Source organism: Passer domesticus, chromosome 3 (assembly GCF_036417665.1).
Source record: "Passer domesticus isolate bPasDom1 chromosome 3, bPasDom1.hap1, whole genome shotgun sequence".
In the NCBI taxonomy this organism is placed as follows: Eukaryota; Metazoa; Chordata; class Aves; order Passeriformes; family Passeridae; genus Passer; species Passer domesticus.
In genome coordinates, this window is record NC_087476.1 from 117,728,045 (window position 1) to 117,753,301 (window position 25,257).

Sequence of the window (25,257 nt, forward strand, 5' to 3'; positions counted from 1 at the left end):
AAAGTAGCTTAGCTAAGCCAAACAACGCTGTTTGCTGTATAAAAAGACTGGCTGGCCATCTCTCTGGCCAAATACTTTATCTCTGGTCTACTAGGACAGAGGGAATAGGGCACACTTCAGAGAACTCTTGAGGACAGGACTGCATCTATGGAAAACTGATATACCGACAAAGCCCAGGCATGATGTTTTGTTCCCAATTCAATAACACAGTTAATTTGTTCATTTACAGCAGCAAATGAGTGGGTGCAGAACTGAAACCTGGTGCAGAGCTGCTCTCCTGTACACAACACCTACTGAAAGGTAGGGGAACATGCATTTGGATTTGGCTTTTGAGTCAATGGATAAAGCATTTGCCTGCCACTATGTGATACACGAGTATTTCCTCTCCCCACAAAGCCCTTTGCCACCCTGTACAAAACAATGAAAATGCTTTTGTCAATTTTTTTGGCTTCTTTGGGCAGTGAACATCATAAATATATTCTACAATTAGTCACAATCTAATTGCATCTATACATTAGGTTCCAGTTTTAGTTGCACCACCACAAACTGTAACAAAATTATTAACACTTCTGACAAAACAGATTTCTGGAGTCTTTATTTACATGAGTGCTGTAGCACCCAAAATTCTCTATGCCTACATTCTGACAGAGTACTGCATTTGGAAATCATGAGTGGGAGTTTAAAATAGGTTCAGCCCGCAGCTCACACTGTTCCCATCTCTGACATCCATATGTGGTTTGGACAATCTGGAGTTTTCTTTGAAAGGCCTTCCTCTGTTATGCAAGATAATGTTCTACATTCACTGCTATTAGGCTCTGCGAGTTGCAGAGCTTTAAGGTGTCACTACCACAATAAACAATGACGTTTATAAACAGTCTGATGGCTAAACAGACACATACAGGATCAAATATTTGCCACACAAGCAATCACACAAATGGATAAACATGAAGAAAATTATTATAGAACTATAAACATTCTATTATTAACCAGCAATCTGCATATCTTCCTCCAATTAATGCCTAGAAAGGAGATGCGAGTCAGTTGAAACTTAATTACTGGCATAACACTTTGTTGATTAGAAATGCAGTAACAGTCATTGCTTCTATTCCATTTATACAAGGCCCATAATAATAAGCCAAGGGATGTCAGTCACTGCTTTCCTGTCAGTAGTTTCTGCTGTAGCAATAGCTTCTGGTGTAAATGCACTCCTTCACTCATGTCACTCAGCTCGGTAATTGCCTTGCCACTCACATAAAGAAAACAATTTCCGGCTTTGATGGGATTTTGTCGGCGATGTGAAACTGCTCCTGCAATCTCTGCAGCAAGGTGTTAGGTGGGTTACTTTGGTGGATCATAACATGAAACTAATCTTTAAGGAAGCAGGTGGAAAGTGAGAGAAGCTTATATGCTGGTAGGTGCTAGGAAAATGGTGCTTCTCACATGATTGACAAAAGGGAAGTGTTCGATGAGGTGGAACTGAGACAAGAAGAAGAAGGCAGAAGGGAAGAAAAAAAAAGGGAGGGAAATTGCATAGCCATTTTCATACCATCAACAACGTCTCTTAGTCCAGCACATCTTTCAGAAGCTCTTATAAAACCATGTATACTTATTTCATATGGCATAGGTAGCTGACCTATTTTCAGCTTGCTTCATATTTGGTCCTCCCCACAAACTGCACCCTTGTCACCATCATTTCATCATTCCCACCCTGAAGCTGCAGATGCAAAGAGCTTTCCTCTCAGTATGTGACATGCTGCATTGTTCTTACTTCACCACCTGATGCCTAGAATGAGTGTTCCAGTGCTCGACATTTCATTCTGCTTCTAACCTGATGTGGGCCCGCAGTGCAGCTTCAGGTTTCCTTGGGACACCTGAGGCTGTCCCCAAGCTCTTCATGCACTCACAAGCCTCTGCACAAGCCCAGCTTGACAAAGAAGAAGGACATGTGCAAGGACAACCTCAACTAACCTTGTCTGCTTGCTATCAAAGCCGGAACTTTCAGCAACAGAGACAATTTTCTTCTCCCCTGCCTCTTGCCTCCCAGGTGGATTTATACTGAGATTTTCACGGACAGGTATAAGAAACATTCAGTTTATATCTCTCTCTTATGACGATTCAAAACTTTATTAGAAATACAATTTGTGAGTAGCGAGTTGAGGACAGAGTAAATGGAAAGATTTGCAGAAAAGTGTGTTTCAAGACCCCTTTTGGATGGAAAGCCATATCAAAAATAGGATATGGAGGCTTAAAATTAAAGGAAGAATGTAACTGTTCCACAGTATCATCCAGAGAATATTCTAGTGTTATAATTCAAGTTTTCCCTTGCAGGCATAAGGGACAGAATGAAACAGATAAACTGTCCATGAATAGACACAATAGCTTTGCTTTTACATTTGCAAAAGAGCTAGAGTGAAGTATTATCTACAATTTATGCAAATTACTATAAATTACACATTTTCCCACCAGAAAAATAAAGCACAGCTTACTGAAGTCCCAGAGACTGAGGACACTAGAAATACCAAGAAGGATGGGGGCTGACCAACATACACACACATTCCAACAGGGAATTTGTTCTAATATCTGAGAGGAAAAACATAAAGAGCAAACTCATCTATTTCAGTTGTTCCCAATGAAGTTTTGGGTTTATTTCATATCTGGTGCTTTAATATTCAATATTGCTGCCCCAAGATCCTCTGGCAGGACTAGAATTAACTGTCTTCAGTAAGATTTCTATTTCTGAGCACTCTCTTGAGAGAGATGAATCATGACGATCTTAAATGCACCAGGCTCCTCATCCCTTCATAGCATTGTCTATATCTTAACCACAGCACAAACTTACAGCAAGCAAAAATATATTAAGTTAATGGAAAAAAAGCCCTTACATTCTTAGCCCAAATGGTTCTACTTCAATTGCAGTATATTTCATCACAGCAATATTAAGATACTTCCGAAACTGCTCTTGCAGTTGAAGGAGATAAAAACATCTATTTGCTTCAGGGGGACATCAAATCTAATATTTTGATTGATTAGACTACTTTTTCATATAGGAATACCTGGATACCCACAAACCATGGATTTAAAGAAAGTAAAGATTACTGGTTCTCCCTTTACTACAAAAGAGGCATGGTAACTATTCTTACCTTCAGAAAAGGCATGGCAGCTCTTGATGTACATCTTCAGAAGTACCAAAAAGCTCCAAAACCATCAGGATTTGCACCCTTGTGAATTATAGAATAGCACAAAAGTAATATGTAAGAATTATTTTTTTCTTTTTCAAAAAACACAGAATAAAGTTCTTAATAGTATTATTCTTTCATGCTTCTATGTTTTTAATATTTGGGGAAAAAAACCACAAACAAACAAACAAATTTTAAAAAAAAACCCTCTTTGGCAGGTAGCCTGACTTGGTATTGATCACTTCTTGTTCTTCACATATGGTGAAATGTTATTTTTAATGCTGACTACACACTAAATAAAGAGAGAGATTCACACACGGTATATCCAAAATAACCCAGTGCTGGGCTTTCCTGTAAATGAGATCATCTGCAGTACCCCAGAGTGGATTTGTGCCCTATTTTTGGTACTTCATATTTCTTTAATATAGCATTCCTTAAAACCAATAAATAAACATAAAAACTACAAGCTTAAAATACAATCTAGGTAAAACCAATTCATTAATACTGAGTAGTTGAGGCAGAATTTAAAGTGTAACCACAAATTTAGGACAGTTTCCCACACGTGCCACTCTTCAAAGTTTTCCATAAATATCTTACACTCTATTCCCCTTCTCTCCAGCTTTTTAATTTCTTCATATTTATTTTTTATTCCAATCAAAAGCCACCTTCCTCTTTTCTTATTTAAAAATGGAAAAAAAGAAATAAATTCTCTAGAATCACTATGTAGACACATAAGAAACTACTGCATATTTCAAACAGAAAGTTTCACACTCAGTATATCGAAAAATGGAACCAAATGTACACACCAGTTCTGGAAAAAAGCAGAAGATGAATCCAAACAAATTTTTCAAGCTGTAAGGATTTGTTCAGTACCTATTTGCTCTGATGAGCTTATTAAAAAAAAAAAAAACAAACCAAAACAACAACAACAACAAAACAACAACCAAAAAAAACACAAAAAAAACCAACAACAAAAAAACCACAAAAACACCCCAGAAAACCAAACCACAAAATACCAACTACCATAACTGACAAGTAGCATCAGTGTGATGTGCTACAAGACCTTCTTTGCATCACTTTTGATTTCACTCTGCATACGCTTTATTGTGCTTGTGCCTTTCAAGTGCATGAAACAGTGCAAGGTCTACTCAAGAAAATAACACATTTGGAACAACATTATAAGACCCCCATCCAAACCCTTTGCACTTCTATCAAAAAAAAGCAAACCATAGGGTCAGGCTACAGAGAAAACAAGAGCATTTACAAAAACCAGAAAGGCAGAAACTCTTTCATTAGCATAGCAATAAATAAAAAACAATGATTACTGCAGGGACTTCAGCCTACACCTCTCTAAGCGTTTAACCCTTGCTCCCTCTTGTGAACTCTGTTAATCTCCTCCCCTTTTTCCTGTTCCTGTGGTCCCTATTTGTTAATCACCTGTCTCCAGAGCAAGTTGGCTAATTTAGATCTGACAGCTATTAGTCACCAGGCAACACGTGGCACTAGCTTTTACACAAGTGTCTGTATTTACTCATTCATTCTTTCACTTCTTTGGGGAAAGACCATAAAATCAGCATGGTGCAGACATGAAGAGAAGAAAGAACCTCAGATAACAGAAGCACACTTAATTAATATCAAATTTATGAATATTAATGCAAGGAACACCTAGGCCAACATGGAGAAGGGTGTTTTGGAGAGAAGAAACAAATGCAGCTGCTGATTAGCTTTGTAAAGGCACACATGAAAGCTGTCACGGCTGTGACTGATTGCAAGAAAAGGTGTTTCATGTGTGCCAAAAGCCATTCTTAAAGCAATGTAATACAAACCTTGTGATATCTCTGTCTGGCAGAACAAACCCTGAAAAGACTTGTGTGTAGCTGCATGGTCACATGCGTGGTCACTGTAAAAGTGCCACAAAGCCAGAGGACATAAACGTTGTGCAAGCAGACTCATGGGATTAATAAAAGATCACATAAAGGCTTCTAAATGCAGTTCAGCTCACCTTCTAAAGAGAACAGGAAAAGCTCAGCCCTTCAGCAACCTTTTTCACAAACCTGAGCTGTCATGCTTCATGTAAGAGGTATCTCATTAGCTTATGTGAACAAGCAACACCCACGCCAAGGCTGCAGGGGAGCAGGAGACCCTAAGTGGGCAAAGAAACAGACATCCTCCAAGCTTTGTTTGCACTCAATAGCAACTAGAAAGCCCTTGCATATTAAAATTAATGGAAATAATACCAGGATGACAACTTACTCAGAAATCCAGCCCCATGGAGGGGTTATCTGGCTGAATTGGCCCCTTGACTGATAGCTAAGAGAAAAAGCCCTAAGTGACAGCTAGAACAAGAAGGTGTTATTAGAGTCACTGCAGGTTTCCTAAATGTTTGAGGATTTTTTGCAGTGCCTGTAAGTGCTTCCAAGGTTGCAATCAAGAGCTCAATCCTTTGTTGCTACACAATTTGCTTTCTTGAGTTTATATTCTTGTTTGAACTTGCCTGCTGTTGTGTGACCCTGGGGTAGCTCTGGCAGGCTGAGGTGCATAATTTCTCCAGAGGACAACAATAAAAGAAATAAAAAGAAGATCCCACAAAGAATCTGAAGAATGTCCCATCAAGAAAACAGTGCTCTGGAGCCTGGTGTGATCAAGATACAGGACACAGTAAAAAAAAGTGTATTTTGACAGATACTTTTCAGCGACCTACAAGTAGGGGAAGAGATGGTTTATGACATGAGGGAATCCCACAGTGTCTCATCTTGACATCAGCAGAACCCAGGACCAGCCATCTGTAAGCTTAGAAGAAAACAAGACTTTCATCCAGCAACCTGAATTTTAGATAATATTTAATATTCATTAGCTCTTCAGGCTGCACTGGCAGTATGTTGTGTGTCAGTTTTAAGAGCTGCCTGATTATTAGCAGCTGTACCTGATAATGTGCCGATTAATACAAGAGCTCCCACGGTGTAAATATGAAGAGTTTCCTTTCCTTTGCTGTTCATTTTTATCTACAACTTTAAGAAAACTCTATTGACTACCCCATGCTAATACAGTCATTTATTATGGTTATTAGGCTGTTATAAATCCCAGGGAACCTCAACAGATCTTACTATTTTAGACAGGGGATTTATAAGAAACATTTGGCAAATTGTTTGGATGAACAAAATGTCCTGTCTCTAAACCATATGCCCCCAGAAGCACCAGCTATTTGTGTGTCCTTCTCCAGTGTGCTGCACAAAATGCCCCCCAGTCTGTCTGTTTGCCTCCATGTCCATCCTAGTGGACACTAATAACCACAGAGGTGCGTGGCTGTACTGACTGGGAACCAATTCCAGGGACAGATGGATCAGCCACAGGGAGGGAAAGCCTGGGGCTGCCTCCAGGTCACACAAAGTGACCAGAAACTGCAGCCCTTGGCAGGGCAGGACACCCCGTTTCCTAAACCAGGCAGCCACCTTGGCCACCTCTGATATTCACTCCAATAAAATTTCCAGGAGACACCTTCTGCACACCCCAGCAGGTCCCTGCTCCTGCCTGCACTTGGAGCAAAACAAAACCAAACCCTTTGTCTGAGACTTTTCAAAACCTCCTGAAGAGGTTTGTGATTAGCTTAGGTCAGTCTGCTGCTTTTGAAGCCTCCTCTTCTTGTTTGTGATATATTTTGTGTAAAACATTAGTGTATAAATATTCTGAGAATTAATGCTTTCTGCCTCATAGTGACTGCATAATACAGAGAGAAATAACACCTAGAAATTATCACTGACTTAGAACTGTAAACTATTTATTCTCAGCCAGCTGGCTTGTGATATGGGCTGCTCTGTATGTAAAAGCATAGCTTCTCCTGTGCTTGTCTCACTTTGGGTGACTTCTGTGGCGTCTCTTTGCAAAGCTCTTTTACCAGGGCAGGGATTTGCAGTTCACATAAGCCACCAGGATGCTGCATTATGGCCTTATGTTATAGATAATACAATTTAACATGCTGATTACAGAATGGTTCTGTGAAATAGGAAGGAAACTTCTGCTGGTCTGTGAGGCTGTTTTGCTTCTCTTGAAGCACAAAGGAGTTTATTTTGTCATCTCCTAAAGATCAGCCATACCCTTCGCAGCACACACACAGGATGTATTTTCTGCTAATCCTATGGTTGTTAATCTGTCTTGTGGTAGCAGCCATGGCTCAGAACCCAAGCAAAGAAAAACAAGGTTTGAACTTAATACAGTCATGCAAGGTGTTTGTTTTTACAGGTAACACACCCATGGCTGGCTGTTTCCAAATGAGGCATTATTCAACGAAGTACAGAAAACAGTCAGACTAAACTGTTAAAAAAAAACAAAAACTTTTTTGCAATATGCACTATCTCTACAAGTGAATATATTAGTGTTATTAATAATAGCCTCACATTAATGCAAAGCTGTGCTGTCACCTGCCACAGAACAGCAGCTGTGTGTATGATTTCAATGGTTATTACATTACAAGGATGCCTGGAGTCTTATGCTGACATTAAGTGAAGCAAGCATGGAATTTAATGCATTTAACTAAGTGAAAAAAAAATTTAAATCATACCTGTAATTTAATATATGCATGTTCTTCACCGTGGCAATTACCCACAAGTCCACAAAGAACAGGCTGGGCTTGAGGCTATCAGAGAGTTTATTCAGACTTATTCTTACGGATGATAGCACTTCATGGTTTCCAAAACAAGCTTGTTCATTATATTGCTTTCTGCTAACTGTATTTCTGCAAGATGCCCCTTTCATTTGCTCATTTGCTCAGCCAGGAATGAATGAAAGAGAGCTGAAGGGGGAAAAAAAAGTTCAGAATTATTAACCAAATTTTCCAGCTTAATTTTTAGCACAAAGTAAAAAACATACAATCATCACCTCACAATAATCTCTGAACTCAGGAATTCTCACTTAGGTAGGGTTGCAAAAGTTTATGCTCCCAGAAATGTATGCCTGTTGTGTTCATCTGAATCTGCAGCCTTCCAGAAGTCTGTTCCAGATTTCTGAATAGACTGTGCACCCTGGTGTGCTGAGGGCATCCAAATGCTCCAGTTGGATCATCCTCAGTGCTTAGCAAACAGATCCTTTATCAGCTTAGGCCAAGTTCCAGTTTCAGGTCATCATGTTTCTGACACATGAGATGTCTGAAATGTTGAGCTGAAATGCAAAGTTTACAAATTTAAGATTCCAATGGCCCTTTTTTGTTTGTTTATGTCTCAAAACCCTAAGCAGTAAGGAATTTGGCCCCTTACTCTGTCATTCTCAGGTAAGTTCTGAATTTCTTCAGGTCAAGACAGCTCCTTTCCAGGGGCCATGCCAGCAGATTTCCCTACTTTTATTGTTCAGTATGCCGAGGAGATGAGGGAATGGGTCACCAATATCATCAGAAACACATTTGTTTAAGCATATTTGTCACCACAATCTCATTGCTGTTGGCTTTTCCTATGCAGTAGTGTAGAACTCATAAAACCATTCTTAAATATTGACCCATTTTATTTACCTAGTTATCGGCTTGGTTCATTTCATTCTAATGTATTTACCTGGAAAAACATTTCCTCAAGCATTTTCTAACCAGCCAGTGTAAGACCAATGTTGAAAAGTTTGCTTTCTTCATTACAGCTCTAAATTATGGTTTGTTTATTCAGAAAAAAAAAAACCCACACAGAAAATATGGTGTTATCTAGCAAGTGAGATTCTAAAAGATTGTGCTTTTTGAAATTGTAGCTGGAAGTTGTAGTGGCACAGGACTGTTCCACTGAAATACACTTATGACAGAAAATAAATTCTTGGAATGAAAAGCTCTGCTCTTTCAAAAGTGTTTGGATTACATTTAGGAAGTGAGATCAAAATATTTTGCCTCAGGATAAGTAATCTGGTATTGCAATATTTGGTTTGTGAGACAGAGTCAAAATATTAGCATCGTTATGGCGATAACATGCAACTCTCTGACAAAACCCCTCAGCCTGCAGAGAAATTTCCTACAGGTCACTGCAAGGATTCAGTAACATAAGCCAGGTTAAAGTGTTTCAGTGTGGCTCTGCAAACAGAAATTAATTTTTATGTGAAAAAGTTTAAATTACCTCACGTCAGCTTAAAAACCTGAAGGGTTGTATTTGGACGTTACAATTTGAAGAGTTTCTTTGACCTTTGGTTTCGGATTTAATTTTTGTTATGTTTTATGTTAATTTATAGTCAATATTATTATTTATTTTATAATCTTCCACAGTAAAATAAATTCTATTCTTTTAGGATTTCTAGCATCTGATTATATTTATCATAATCAAATAAACTAAACTACCTTACACATAAAGTAAGCTAATTTGTCTGTGCCAAATACATATTCATATGGCTTTAACAAGACTTAAGGGATGAAAGGTAATATTTTGTTGTTAGAGGAAAAAAAAAAAGCCTGCCCATTGTTTTACCTGGCAAGAGTCTTCCAGTGTCTAAATAACATTGTATTCTGCAAAAGCTTCATAGCCTAGTATTTATTTCCAATTCTTGAAAGATACGTGACAGAAAGATGAACGTGTCGCTCTCCCTGCTGTGCTCTCACTGAGGTGAGATTCCATCAGTGCTTTGAACTTCCTGTTTGGCAGATAACAGACCCTGCTAATAAAAATAACATGTTCAAAGACATGACTAAAGCCTGTGCTTAGACTGTGTGAGAACTTTTTATTGAGCACCTCAGCACTATGAACACACAGGGAAAGCAGGGAGAGGGAATAACCAAAGTGCCACACCAAACAACTCAGTACAGCTCATGCCATCACCTGGGACTCTTAGTTATTGAAATCTAGAAAAAGCCACAGCACACAAAAATTGAAAAACCTGCTGCTGTAGCATGTGACAATACAACCCAAATGGGTGGTGAAGGCTCTGGAGAGGGCAGGGCGCCATGAGGCCTCAAGTGGGGAGGTGGCGGCCATTTCCTGGAGGCCTCCCAGTGTGGCATTCACATTCTCTGAAAAATTCCTTCGCCTGGACTTTTCTCCTGGAAAGCTGAGAAGCCTCAGAAAAAGGAAAACAATTCTTATCTCATTTGCTTCTCCTGTGTTGTGCTCATGTGTGGAATGTGTTTGGAGATTGTTTACCCAAAGGTGGTTGTTTCATTGGTTTCTGGCATGAGTTGTTTTGACCCACCGGCCAACTGGGGCCAAGCTGTGTCAGGGCTCTGGAAAGAGTCATGAGTTTTCATTATTATCTTTTTCGCATCCAGTAAGTATCCTTTCTACATTCTTTAGTAGAGTATAGTATTCTTTAATATAACAAAGTATTATAAAATAATAAATTAGCCTTCTGAGAACATGGAGTCAGATTCATCATTCCTTCGTCGGGGCACCCTGCAAATACAATATTCCAGGACCTCCCTGTGCTCGCCCATCCCTCCCTTTGCTGTCCCTGCTTCATTCCCACTGCCAGCTCTGATAGCCATGGGCAATGCTAGAAGGAAACATATCTCAGACAACCAGCAAAACCCTCCTCACAGGCTAGGACCAGAGCAGCCATGCTGAGGAGAGGTAGCCACGGGGAGTGGCTGCCTCTCCTCAGGCTGAGGTGGGAATCCCAGGGCTGCAAAAGAGGGTGAGGAGATTTAGTTGTCTGGCCTAGGCCACCATGAAAGAGTAGTGCAGCCATATCCTGAAGAAATGGCTTTATAAACACCCTCTCAGATCAGGGCCTTTCAAATTTAGGCAAACACAAAGAGAAAATTGGGAAAGAAACAGCTGCTGAGGCCCAGCATCCCAGGAAACGTGTCCCTCCATGGATGTCTTAGCCAGTCCAAGAGTACCACAGAATAATGGGCTGGGCCTGCCCACAAAGGGAAATCTATGGGGTTTAATCTAAAAAAGAAGTTTTGATTTTATGGGAGGTCAGTGTGGTTTAATTTTAATTCTTTTCTATATGTTCTGATCCAGAATGAAAGCTACCATTATTTATTTTATGTCATTCCACTCTGATTCATTTCCCAAGCTACAGCCATTAAAATGCAGAATAAAAGTATGGCAAATTATAATTGATGGCATCAAACAATGGAACAGGGGCAGATTTATTTTCTTTTTCTCGTAAAATTTTAATTTAAACACCAGTTCAACATTTCATTTCCATGCTTCCCAATGCATCTTTCCCTAGTACTCAACTACTAAGCTTTGCCACTCTGGTTTTGTCCCCCACTTCCACCCAGCATGATCAATGCTCCAAAAGGATTTTTACATGTCTCACACTAGTATTTCTGGTACCAGCAACAGTCTCATAATTTACCCTGCACTGTAAGATTGGAAAAGTTCAGCCTGGTAAGTTTTCTGGCTTTTCACTGTAATAACTAGTGCCACTAACACAATAAAATTTTATATCATTTTTATTGCATCCCTCCTAGAGAATTATAGGCAGAGCAGTGGCTTGCAGAGCAGATGTGTGAAGCTGCAGACAGAACTGCATCTGTTTCCTTTTGCCACAAATTGTTTTGTATAGATCCCTGTTGACTAGGAAATTTAATATACTGTTGCTGTACATCACATTTGTAATAAAATCATTGTTAAACAAACCCATTATTCCCTTCTACTCTCCTCCCCCTTTTCTTTTCCTAATAACAAACTGACTTTATATTCTCTCCCTATTCTTCCTTCTCATTTCCCAAAATAGATTTTTCTTTTGGCTTCAGTTTTACTTGGACCTGGACCAAGTCCAGAAGTTTCATGTTGGTTTTTACAGCAGTCCTGAGAGTACAGGGAAGGTGGGGAAATGTCAGTAAGAATCTGCTGCTTCCCACTAAATCAAAACATATTTGTCACTGTATTTCTTGATGGGATCTTGTTTGGATTTTTTTTCTTTTTTTTCTTGTTTTCTTTCACCCAAACCCTGCTTTCTGTGAGCAGAAGAGAATTAAGTCACCATCCAGATCCAGATATGGAATTGAAAAGAAAAGCTGTCTCTGAGCTGCAGGAAGTTGCCTGCAGCATTTAATCTCCAGGCTGGGGTGATGCCTGCTTTTGCTGCAGCTGTGAGCGCTTTGCAACCTCACCCTTCCCTGAGTCACTGCAACTACTCCAGTTTTTGGGCTGTGGAATAAAACAGCTCCTGGTTATCGATAAACACAGAAAGCAGAGGCCTCTGAGAGCACATTGCCATTTGCAAGCAAAAACAACCTAATTTTGTTCATATTCCTAGAAGAGTGAGAGTGGTGTGTTAATGTAACACAAACCCTCCAAGGTAACATATCTTTGGGAAATAAATGTTTTCTGAAGGATGGGGCCACACCAGCTGCAGCTCCTCTGCTTCTTGGGGTGTGGTTGCACAGCGTGGGCTGTGTCTCAGAAAAAGGAAAGCCAGACTCTGCCTGTGCCATCTCTCATGGACATGGAGCAAAAACCATACAGAACTGCTTGGGGCTGTGGCTGTACATCATTCCCCAAACCAGCCATTCTCACAGAGAGGCACTGCCACACCAAATATCTGGGTACAGTGCCAAGCTGGGAACACAGCTGACACAGACAATAATGAGGGGAAGCTGATGGGATTATGACTGAAAATCACAACAGTAATAAAATGACAGAAGGAGTCACAAGCCCTTTAAGGGGTTCTGCCTTATTTGCATTTTCTTATGTTGCTTGGAAAACTTAATGAAGTTTATCTTCTGTCATTAAGATAAACCAGCTCTGTGGTGGTGCTGTCAGAGCTTCACTAATTAAAAGTCAGCCTCCAAGTGCTTAAAGCTTGTCTACACTTGAAAATTAATTCAGTTTGAGGTAGCGTATACATTTAATTTGCAGCAGCTATATTACCTAAATTAGGATATCTATTTTTTAGGCAGGGTTCCTCTGAACTTGGCTCAAATTGAAACTGAGCATTTGCTTCTTTGCCTTATCCTGAACCAAGACATCTGTGTATAAGGAAGGATTCAGGGATACCTCTTGCTTAGTATTCCCATGCACAGACAAGACTTAGGATGGCTGATCCACAGCACTTTCCTTTCTGAATGCTTCTCCCTGCCTTGTGCCCCATCACCGGAGGTAAGTCTGCAAGCAACAGATGATGCATGGCTGCAAACAATGTGCTAAATTGATATAGTTATCAAATTTGTATGGACCTGTAGTGGTTATGCAAGGCTGCTGTCACAGCACAAAGCCTAAAGAACAGAACTTAAATCTGGATTAAAACCTTTCTAAAAAAACAAAAATATTTTTATAAACAAGTTTGGAATATAGTAAAAATACTATGAACACTTGGGATCACCTTTCTTTATGTGCATTGTGTGAATACAACTATCGACCAATTTAAGAAATTATTAGAAAATGAGAACTAGGTAATATAAAAATAATTCTGTTACTATCAAGGGTGTTTTTCCAATTAAATTCCAAGAGCTTAAAACATCCAAGACATTTGGAAATTTAAGAATAGCAGAATAGCACGAAGCGAAGTTCTTACTCCTCCTTCCTTTCAAATCCTGCTCTCTCAGATATATGTTCAAGGCTGAAAGTTTTTCTAATGCTTGCTAGTGGAATAGATCCAGGACAAGGACTAGAGAGGACATGGAGCAATGCAGCATCTACAGCTTGACCTTTATTGTCTAATCTGAATGATGTACAGAGGGTAGAATGATGCTGTTTGAAAAAAAAGGCTGTCTCCTCTAAAAGGAAAATAAATGCTGTTTCAGGCGCTCTTTTTCAGATCTCTTTGTAGAGCTCACAGAGCATATAAGGTAGCCCCAGGTTGGTCTTTGGGCATTTGGCAAATCCAGACAGGAAAACAAGTCAAACTGGGAGTTTTATTCAGGATCTTAAATGAAGAATCATTCATCACCTTTGTGAGGGAAATGACCACGGTGCTTCCCTCATCCATTTTAAGCAGAGATTTTAGAGAATGTTGAAGGAAAATGGTAGGTGCAGAGCCATGTCTAGCAAAAAGTGTGTGTCATATGAAAAGAAACCATTTGACAGTCCTTGCAAGGATTTCTGACCCTTCAGCTTCACCTGTCTGACCAGGTGAAAATAACATCATTTTCCCTCTTCTAAAGGAAGAGAAAGGAAAAGCACTTTCCTTGCTGTTAAATACAACACTCTTTAATCATCATCTATTTTCTACAAGATTTTAGCTGATTTTCTACTTGGTGGAATCTATTTTTGGTGGTAGTCCTCCAGCATTTTTTGTTAGATGTCTGCAATGGATTCTGATGGATCCTGAGACTGATGGTTCCAACGTCACATTTCTATGACAAGAATGGGAACCTCTGCCCTGGTGGGGCTCTGGTAAAAAAAGAGCTGCCCTCCACTCAGTTATTATTTTCTCCCAGACAATAAGAAATGGCCTCAAGCTGTTCCAAAGGACATTTAGATTGGCTGTTAGGAAAATTTCTTCATTGAAAGGATTGTCAAGTAGTGGAACAGGCCACCCAAGGAAGAGGCTGTCACCATCTTGGAGGTATTTAACAGACACGTGGATGTGGCACTGACATGTTGGTTTTGTGCTAAATTTGGGAGTGCTGGGTTTATGGTTGCACACAATGATCTTAGAGGTATTTTCCAACCTAAATGATCCTGTAATTATGGTGTAATATTCTCAGAGAGAGATATTGAATGCTAATAAACAAAGTCCTAGAAATATCACAATAAGACAACCTCCATATATCCCATTATTTCCTTTTGTTCTGTCCCTACTTTCATTTCCTTATGTTTTTCTCATATAAAATGTTTATTACCCTGGATGGTCTGGGCTGGACAGTGCCTGAGGTCACTGTGGCACTGGCACTGAAAGACTGCTGGGCCTCTGATGAGTTGCTGGACCCCCAGGAAAGGATATCATCCTTCTTTGAAGCTAAGAAATATCAAGTGATGGTTGTCCTTCCTCAAAATACAGCCCCAAAAGTTTCCCACATTATGAAATTAGCTGGGGGGAGCAGGGTGAGGAACACCAGATACTGGTGTCCAGAGGTAAATGTTTAGGAGGACTCCTGCATATGGCAGCACATGTGTGTGGACACGTGTACATGGATACATGTGCAAATACACAGAACAGGAGCACGTGTCGGTTTCCAACATTACCTTAAGGATAATACAGGATGCAATTGGCAGTGGTCATCCAGCTGGGATGAGGTATTCCTCCTGCTGGCATCCAACTGCTTGCTTAAAATGAAACGCTTGGCAGTAGAAATGCGCCACAGCTGGAAAACATGAACGAGTCAAAACAAATAAACAATCCCAAAATTAGGTTTAAACCAGAGAATAAAAATCAAATGAAAGCGTACTAAAATTGGCTGGTGTCTGAGAGAGCATTTAGTGGCTCAGCACTTCTCTGCTGCACTTGAGAAATTAAAGAGAGAAACAGAGAAACAGTCTTAGATGAAGCAATAAATAATGGACACTTTCAACACATAATTTGCACTTGAATTAACTAGGCTGGCTAAATTAATTCATCCATTATGAAAAGAGAATTTTACTGTCTATATTTTCAGGCTCCCTAGTGTGCTAAGTCAAATGGGCATTGAGGCAGGGACTACTGGCTTCCTAGAAATTGCTACTAAATTACTCTCCTCCCAATGATTATCTAGTTCACACAATTTGGAAGCTTAATGCTGATAAAAACAATTGTCTTAGGGCCTTGCTTGGATTGTGAAGGTGAACAACCACATCAGGACTTTTGGGTAATCCAGGCCTCACTCAGGTTTTTGTCTGAAACATTTTTCAGGCCTCCCACCCCAGAAGGGTTAAATCACACAACCAAGGTTACTTTGAATTCAATATAAATTTAAAAATGTTTGAAGCTGAGAGGTGATTTCTTTGCAACATTGTTTGAATTGCTTCCCTGAGAAAATTTCAGATAACCTTAAAATGTATAGTTGCTGCAATATATGACAATAGGTTATTAATTATATCAATTAGAGCATCAAGAACGAACTGGAGAAAGACATAAGCTTGGAGATATATGGAATAATCAATATATTAAATTGTTCTTAATAATGCATTGTGTTTGCAATTGCAAACAGAAGTTATATTTTCATTAACTACACTATCAGGATTTTCAAAACCACGCTCAAAAATTCCAAAAGCATTTGAAGAAAGGAGAAAAAGAAATTGTCATCTCCCCATTGCAAACAAACAGTGGCAGAGAAGGAAACCAGCTCATAATTCAAACCATGTTCGGGGTAGGGTCACATCCCTTTGCCCACTCCATGTCAGGAGAGATACACCAGAGTAACCTCCAAGGGCACGCCAGGCTTCCCAAGGGACACACTGTGGGCTAAGCAGAGGATGTGAGCAGCAAGTCTTTGACAGGAGCACGGTTCACCAGCAAAACCGATTTAAATTACTGACACTTCTGCCAACGTCTGGAGAAAACTTGTTCTGGTTGGGGAACAAGAACAAGCAAGTGATGGATGGGCACCTGACAGCACTGCCCTTTGCTAGTGAAGCTTTTAACACCTCCTCTGGAGTCAGAGAGGAGAGAGGAGTTGTACCACATAGCTCAAGTCACACAGCCAGGTCAGGACAGGACGGATTTTGTCAGAATAGTGACACACTCCCAAAACAGCTATGTTGCAAAGCAGATGTGCCTGTTGCTCACACTTTTCCAAGCTTTGCGTCCCACATCCTGGTCTACCTTTCCCCAGAGAATCATAATGCTTTCCAGCATCACTTTTTTTTTTTCCCCTCAATTCTTTTTTATAATGGAGGAAAAATCATAGCAGTCCTTGTTGTGCCAGAGTATTACTCCATCAGCCCATAGAGTTTGTCCACCATTATGGACCATAAGCGTCGTGTGAGGAGAGAGCAGAAAGAAAACAGGAAGAGAATAAATCAATGCTACACTCTTTGCAATGGCACTATAATCCCCTATCCAAGAACTCTGGCACAAAAAACAAAGTTAAAAACATTTACACTCTTTCTTTTGATTGCCATGATGAAACAAGCTGAATGAATTGTTGTCTACCAAAGGAACCCAAATATTTTCCACTCTCCTTCCTCAGTGTCTATTGATTTCCTCTGTGCAGAAAGGAAACCATAATGAAGCAGAAAGCTGCATTGTTACAGAGTCCAAAGGGACAGTCTCCTTCCCTGTCTGCTTACACACTGAGAAGATGGGACCAGGCTTCATGACAGTCTGTCCTTGCTGCCTTTGTCACTTCCATCCCAAAGATTGTGTACACATATCTTCAGCATTAAACCTAAAAGGTAAAAAACGCTGTCATGTAAGTCACATCCTTCAAGATATAAATCCATTTACAGAATTGCTAAGGATTCTTCCTTTGCTCTTAGCTCCAGAGAAGATTAAAAAATTTACATCTAAACAGAGTGAATTTGAAGACCATAACAGGATGGGACTTTAAATATTGATTTTGTTATTAGTGGAATGTTGCAGCACAAAGCATCTACCATGTGCATACGAGGATAGACAGACATCCTCTAGAGCAGCTAACACCCTGGAAATTTACAGGATAACTTTTAAAAGAATTCACTAAACACAAAGCATAAAAATGATCTGGATGAATACATTTAAGCAACCTGAAATGATTGGCAAATGATTGACTCTTGCAAGGGCTACCTTTAAACCAAGAGCAAACTCTGCCAGCACTTGGGCGGAAAATGAACTGCACAGATTGTCACTAAAGGGAGCATTGCCTTCCCAGCCAGAAGCTGAGGGTGATAAAAGGGATGTTTAGACACATCATAGCAACAAGTCTCTGTTTTTAAATTTTTGTGAGCTGATACAAATCAAGGAGCCTTGAGGGAAGCATTCAAGTACTGAGCAATTCAATATCAAAGATAAGAACAAATAAAAGTATCTCACAAATCACAATTATGAGGACAGGCTTTTTCCAAGATTCATTCAAATTTTCAAAGATTCAGTATATAGTATATATTAAATATTATTTATGTATTCCTTGAGCCTTATAATCAAGGGAAGAAATCCTCCATTTCCTAAGCTAATGTGAATAGGGTAGTTTCCTTCAATATTAGCAGCATTTCAGAAAATTAATTCTGTATCTCTGAAAAGGTCATTTATTCAAGGATGAGTGCCTTAAACTTACTTGTATGTCTGTTCAGCTCAAGTGAACACAAAGCAAATCAATTCAGTGTGGTCAACTGTAATTACCTGTCAGAGCAGGATCCACCGCTTGTGTTTATTATTAACAATGCCACAGACACACCAAATTCAACAGCAATTTTGATTAGTAGGAGGTCATACACTGGTCTTCATTTCCAAGTGCTTCCTTCTCCTGGAGTTTACAACATGATTGTTACAGTAGAATAATTTTATTAGCATTTGTACTGTGATAGCAATTAACTTCTAGTTAATGAACAAATTATGAGGTCCAGTGCTAGATTAGCAGGATTAGGTTTAGCTGGAGGGGAAAAAGGCTGTGTGTGTCTAAAATGTGCATGTGTTTCTAGGAGCTGGAAGTGCTTACAGGACTTTGGGGCCTTAGCTCCTTTTTCTTTCCATTGCCTCGAAATATTTTTTAAATACATAAAGAATACACACATCATGAGTGAACACTTTCACTAAGCTCTGATCACCTGTGGTTATAAAAGACTTCAGCACTTATTGTTAGGCTCTGAGCATCATTTCAAGGACATAATAGATGCACCTCAGCAATTTATGGATGAATAAATTGAGGAATTAATAAATCTTTACTTTTAAAATAAGTTTTTCTTTGTCATTCTTTAATGAAACAAGTTAAAATAAAAAATTACATGTACTTCCCAATACGCTCCACACTATGCTAGGAACTCATTAACATTTTTCTGGATTAGGTTTTCTCCCCCCTTTCAGCTTTGATATAGTTTGGGGAGTCTGGATATTTTAATCCAGGTATTTTTCAATCACTTCAATAAAGTGAGGACAATGAATGCTTGTAAATGGGGTATGCACTCAATATAAAAGTCAATTCAATATATATTTATGTTCCTATATGTTGTTTATAAAACTCTGAGAAAAAAAGAGATAGGTTACAGACTATAAAATTATTCATGGAAACCGGCCAAAAACTTCAGTCAAATTAGGCTAATATTTACAATATTCACTCAATAGTCAATTCCAAAGTTAGGAAGGAACTGATCATTGCAGGAGAATTCAGAGCATCATTCTACAGATGGAATTGCCTCCTAGCCTTCAGCACAGCTCTGTGGTTACATAGTGATGCTAGTATCAGTTTTATTTTTGTATGTGATGGCAAGTGTTCTGGTACAATCAAATGAAAATTAAATTATGATTTAATAAGAAGAAAACCAATTAGAAATAAAGATAACTCACAAAGACAGAAACATTATGCCACACAGTTAACAAATTAAGAAGGCTGACCTCATTGGAATCATTGCTAAACCTCCCCAGCAGGCAAATTTAACTGTGTCCTTAAGACTACAGTTTCCCTGAAGCCCTTCCAGAGCATCAGAAACTACCATGATTTCCAAGGAGTTCTCTAATCACGTGACTTACCTGGGTGCTATTCAGCATAAGAGCTGTTTAAAGAACAGAGGATATAATTCTACACAATACAGAATGCCATTCGTCTTATTTTGTAAGGTTCCTGCTGAAGTCCTGGCTCCCAAGGTAGTGCAGTCAAAATCAATTCTCACCTCCATTCATTGTGCCTCGGGCATGAATGGATGCAGTCTGTGTGCCACATCCACAAAAGCTGCTTCCATTATTCTCCAATCCCCCCAAAACAAATATAATTCAATTGATTTTCTCTATGCTCCCAAGAAGGTTACAAAGGACAAAGCTGTGCAAGATTAGAGAGCAGCACCCTCCTGGTAGAGCTCCAAAAGCAGCAGGAGTGGTGAGAAGCTGGAGTTAACAGAGGATGCTCATACACAGGGGTGTCTGGAGCATGGGGGTTGTAAAGATCTGCCTTCCTAAAATTCTGGCTACTGCAATGCCAAAGGAAAAAGCTTTTAGTTTTGCAGTCTGCCCAGTAACAATTCTGACTTCTTTTATTCATGTTTTTTTATAATTTGACACAATACATAGCGGACTTCTTCAGGAATCACTTTCTTATTTTGCTCAGCATGAGATGATCCTAAAGGACAAGGAGCTCTTGCAAGATTCCAGGATCCTCCTATTTTTACCATCTTACTGGAAACAATGAAAATTTTGTGTAATATAATTTTGCCATCAGATCTAATGGGCTCACCAGGAAACATCAAGCTATGGGGGAAACACCATGATCTTAAAATTATTTTTTATTATTTTTATTTTCTATCATGAGTACCCAAAAGAAATGCTTCTATTTGAAGCTTGGATTTGAAAATGTTTTGTTTTGTTCTTTATTTAAAATATAATACTGCTGCTCTTTGGGGGATAAAGTCCTAAACCAAACACAATTTGCTGTTCTGAATCATGTTTCCCTTTAGATATCAGCATTTACCACATATGGGACAAAACACCATTTTTGTTCTGATCTACATGACAGGCTGTCATCAGAATATGAATACATCCACATGGACCTAATCAATTGTATGTACAAGGACTACATACTCCCAAAAATTCTGCTTATTCAGTCACAATAGAAAAATAGAAAAGAAAGAGCCATTGCCTGCCTTTCACAGAATCTTATATAAGCTTTTATGAAGTATCCGATGTTTTTCAGATAAATAAAGCATTTCATAACCACAGTGAGCAACAGGAGGTAGAAATACATTGACCTTGGAACATATAGACTGAACAATTTCAGCAGAAAAACAGTTTGGACTTCATGGACAATTTCTGTGATGGATCCTTTTAGCTCTTTAGTACCAGCATCTACAAAGCTTAAGGGATTTCACCCTGCAACATTCATAGGTGGACTTATTCTCATATACCTTGAACTCAGTTTAAAAAAAAACACAAAAAATTTATCTCACATAATTTTAGGTCATATCACACCAGCTGAAGACAACACTGGCCTCCTATTTAGCTTCTTAGGTTGGACCTGATGATCTCCAAGGTCTTTTCCAGCCTTGTTGATTCTGTGTTTCTGATTCTTCCTTTAAAAGCAGCTTCGTGATGTGGCCAAAGTTTTGGTTGGGTAAGCACCTATGGATTTAGTCTTTTCAAGTTTTGTGACCTAAGTTAGAAACCACAATATTTCTCAGTATGCAAGGCTGGGTTTCCTTCTGCCCTTCTGAAAACATAATTAATGCAGGAATAAAATGCCTTGGAATTGCTAAGTAAACCCCACCAATAGCTTATGAGGCACATAGGCTGATATTCCTCTGACATTTAATTCCTGTCTCCCTTTGTGAAATCAGCACACTCTCAAACTAAATTAGACCTGAAAGTCTCCTAGTCTGATCAGTGAAGAGAGCACAAACGCTTCAGGCTCAGGATGTCTCTCTCCTGCTGAGAAAAAGACCCAAAGAAGCATATGGAGGGTGCACTTTTGTTGGAAGCCAAAACTCAGCCTCCTCATTTTCCATATTTGTTTCAAAGCTTTTCCTAATCTATATCACTGCAAATATTTTTTTCCAACAGAAACTCTAGCTTGGGGGTGTGTGTGAAAAAATGATATAACATTTCACAGGTGTTAGCAAAATAATTTTACAGATGACACTGGTAGGAAACCAAATGTTTCTTTGATGTTTTGATGAGTCCCTGTCTCCATATTTTTTCCAGCAGAGGTAGGACTCTCATTATTTCAGTATCACCCATCTGGATTTAAAAACACTGAGTTTAACATTTTATAAATTTTCAAAGAAAAAAAAAGAAAAGAGGAGCTGAAAAAAGAGAGCCTGAGCTCCCCTGTGAAAGATCTCAAGTAACAAATCAGAGGCACAGTCATCCAGATCATGGAGAGGGGAGAAGTGTTACCACAGGGGCCCTTCCTAAAGGCCTCCCAAAACAACCCGAGCTCTTCAGACAAACAACATGCAGTGAGACAAGGGCTAAGTTCACAAGTACTTACATATTTTATATTGAGTCATAATTAGCTGCAATATATATACACTTCACTTTAAAGCAGCTATGGAGAGATGAGTAAGTGCCAGGGACTGCCACCTGCTCCCTAAGCCATAATTAACTGCCTGATTACGAAATACATATATATTTATCTAATTAGTTTTAATAGCCTTGCTTTAGCTGGCTCTGCTCCAAAAATTAGGTGGAAAAGCACATCCTACTGATTGATGGAGAGAGGCTGGAGACATGAACAGCTCTCACAGGGGGATCTCCTCCAGAGGCCAGCACGGCTCCAGTGGGGGGCAAGAAGGGTAACAAGGGACACCCAAAGCAGGGAGCTGCTGGAAGGTTTTACAGGACAACACCCAGGGCATTGTAAGCCTCTCTCTGCCTGTGAGAGCTTGTCTTGGGTCTTTTGGTACTGTGGATGATGATCAGATGTGAGAAACCAGGAAGATGAGTGCACAGACAGGCGTAACTGTGCCCCACCATGAGGGGACACCAACCAAATGCTGCTTCTTCAAACAGAGATCACTGATTATTTGAGCCCATGTAATTCTACTGGCAACATGGTCCAGAAGGACTTTCTATGGAGATTGGGATACTTTGCTAATTAATTCAGGAAGAAAAAATAAATTCTCTTAATATGTATTTTTCCCACTTCTCTCTGCAGTATAATCAGTGTTGCATTCACTGTTAGTTTCTGGGTGAGCAACATTAAGACTTTGCCAAAGGTCAGATTTTATCATAAATTCCACATTTTGATTGCAACTCCAACACTTCTTGCAGCATAAATACATTTAGGGCCAGATTTTAAAAGCATTTCAGATGCCAAAGGGTACATTTGACATCGATTTCCAGGGAAGCCAGGCATCTAAATGCATCAAAATCCAGTCACTCAGCTCAGCCCCAGTGAATCACTCTGCACTCTGTTTCCAAGGGCTGCAGATCAGCTCAATTTTGACTTCAGACTAGGAAGTCCTATTACTATAGCAAGCCTGGGACTTCTTACAACAATCCACCCATGGAAAATCTCAAAAAAGGAATAAAAAGATGGCCTGCAGCTTCTTCACCCCTCTTTACACACCTAGTGATTTTGCAGGACGTACCTGTTAGGTTCTGTCCTGAACACCAACAACTCACATTATTTACATCTCCTCTGGATATCTATTTTAAAGCCTGTGCTTTCTTCCTGGAAGAAGAGATCAATCCATGAGTTAGGATATTAAACGAAGTCCCCACAAGAAGCACTACTAGGGCTCAGGGCTCCCCTGTGCATATATTGACCAGACCTTTGGTTATTGGAGTTTATTCCCACAGGGAATAAACCCATCTATTGGGCCAAGTTGCTGTAGCAGCTTGCAGACTTCCAACAGTCTTCCCTTTCCACAGCTGGGATTCCTGCTCAGCTCTGCTTCCCCCAATACATTACAGCTGCCTTTGCACCACCACGCTGATGCCATCAGACCCATCAAGTGCTCCTGTGACATTTATACAGGAGAAAAGTCGATCATCCCAGACAACAATTTCACCAAATCCATCATCAAAGCCTGGTAAATGAAGTGTGACAGACTCATTCTCACTTAATGCCCGTGGTCGTGCCAGGTGACAGCAGTGATGCTGATGTAGCTGTCCCACAGCAGAGCAGGTACATTAATTTAGTGACACATCCTCCTGTCTCTATTCCTTGGCTTTCTCCACCACCTCCACGGGGTAACTAGCTGTGGATCCCACTTCTCCCAGCCTGAAAGATTTAAAAAAATACCCTCAGAAGTCCCTTTATTTCCACAGATAGGCTGAGATCCTCCAGGCTCCAGAGAGCCACATCTTTGCATGTTTGTGAGAAGGTGGAAAAACTCTGCCAGCAGTTCCTTTGTGTTTCTGGGCAGCTGCAGGCCTCTTGCAGGTCTGGAAGAAGTATTATTGCTCTGGCACTGTGATTACAAGCTGCACAAAGCTGCAATATTGCAAGTGATGAGTGGGAGCAGGAAGAGATCACAGTTCTTTTTTGGAGGAGAGGAAGGGATGTAGTTTTTCAAATGGGACCAATAAAATGAGACATCTCCCCTAAGCTTGTTTCTTGAACACTGCTCACAGCCTCTCTCAGCCTCATAACAAGGCAACAACTGATTGAATAAGAGAATACAAATTTCTGTTTTTCTAGTAAATATCCTGAAACAAGCTTAATTCTTACCTTTCTCACAGAACCCACCGGCAGTTGGCTAAGCAAGACAGTTTTATCCTCCAAGATTAAGACACTTAGCAAGTTTAAAAAAATTAATTACAGAAAATCCACACCATCACCCTGGGCCTGTGTCGCTGCTGAGAAACATGCAGATCTCCTTTCCTTCAGCTGCAAGCATCCTGTTCCCCATTCTTATCGTTATTCATGCAATTAAATTCCTTTCTGTAAGAACATTACCCAAAGCAACTTTAGTTACTCTATTAGAGCTTTCCTTCCGCCAGTCCCTGCACCTGACTCCTGATGGCCTCTCTCCAGAAAAGCATTTCTGTATATCCTTCTGTAGCCAAGGGAATATCTTCTTTGTGGCTTCCTGGGAATGTCTCACACACTGGGATTCACCAGGGCACTGTCAAATCAGGGCCTATCACTTATCTGTCCAATTAACAGCATTGGGCTCCTTAATTGCAACCAAACCCAGGCAGATATTTTATGCCACTTGTCTGAGAAATTTTGTATGTTCTGTGACAATAGTTATCAACATTTTCTTAAAATGTATATATACATATATATATATATATATATATATATATATACACATACACATACATCAATTATTAAAATCTCCTTCTGTTTTCATTATGGGGCCATTTTCTGGCCCCATAATATCAGGGTTACAATTTACAGGATCAAGGCTACAGGGGTGCCACCCTGAACTTGCATTAGAGGGGGATGTTTAAGAGACAGGTCCACTCTTCACAGTCATCTTGAATAAAATGAATGCAACTTCCTCAGGGTGGCACAGGAAGGACCCCCTGTTAATTTACATTTTATCAGAGATTTCAATTATGCTGGCCACTGAAGCATGCAGGATTTGCATGTTTCTTGCTGCTGCCTCTGCAAATGGGCAGAGCCAAAGCTGTGTGTTCCCATGATCCCGAGAGCCAAGCTTTTCAGGGTGTGCAAAATGCTCAAGCTTCCTCTGCATGCCCTGGCACTGAGTTGCTCTGCTTTCTCTGCCAGAGTGGATGGAAT

At 39.8% G+C, this 25,257-nt stretch overlaps 1 long non-coding RNA gene across 2 annotated transcripts in view; it reads right to left on the reverse strand.

The window, feature by feature from the left end:
• Positions 1-579: 579 nt before the first annotated feature.
• Positions 580-25,257, reverse strand: part of LOC135297670 (uncharacterized) — a 28,837-nt gene continuing 4,159 nt past the window's right edge. Inside the window, exons 2-8 of one of the 2 annotated variants that reach the window (XR_010359594.1) lie at positions 18,258-18,381; positions 17,231-17,328; positions 9,596-9,782; positions 7,732-7,962; positions 5,179-5,319; positions 3,141-3,218; positions 580-1,316 (exon numbers count right to left, since the gene is read on the reverse strand). This is a non-coding gene — a long non-coding RNA (uncharacterized LOC135297670). Of the gene's footprint in view, positions 1,317-3,140; positions 3,219-3,982; positions 4,101-5,178; positions 5,320-7,731; positions 7,963-9,595; positions 9,783-17,230; positions 17,329-18,257; positions 18,382-25,257 lie in introns of those variants that run through there. The other variant, XR_010359593.1, reaches the window with a different exon arrangement.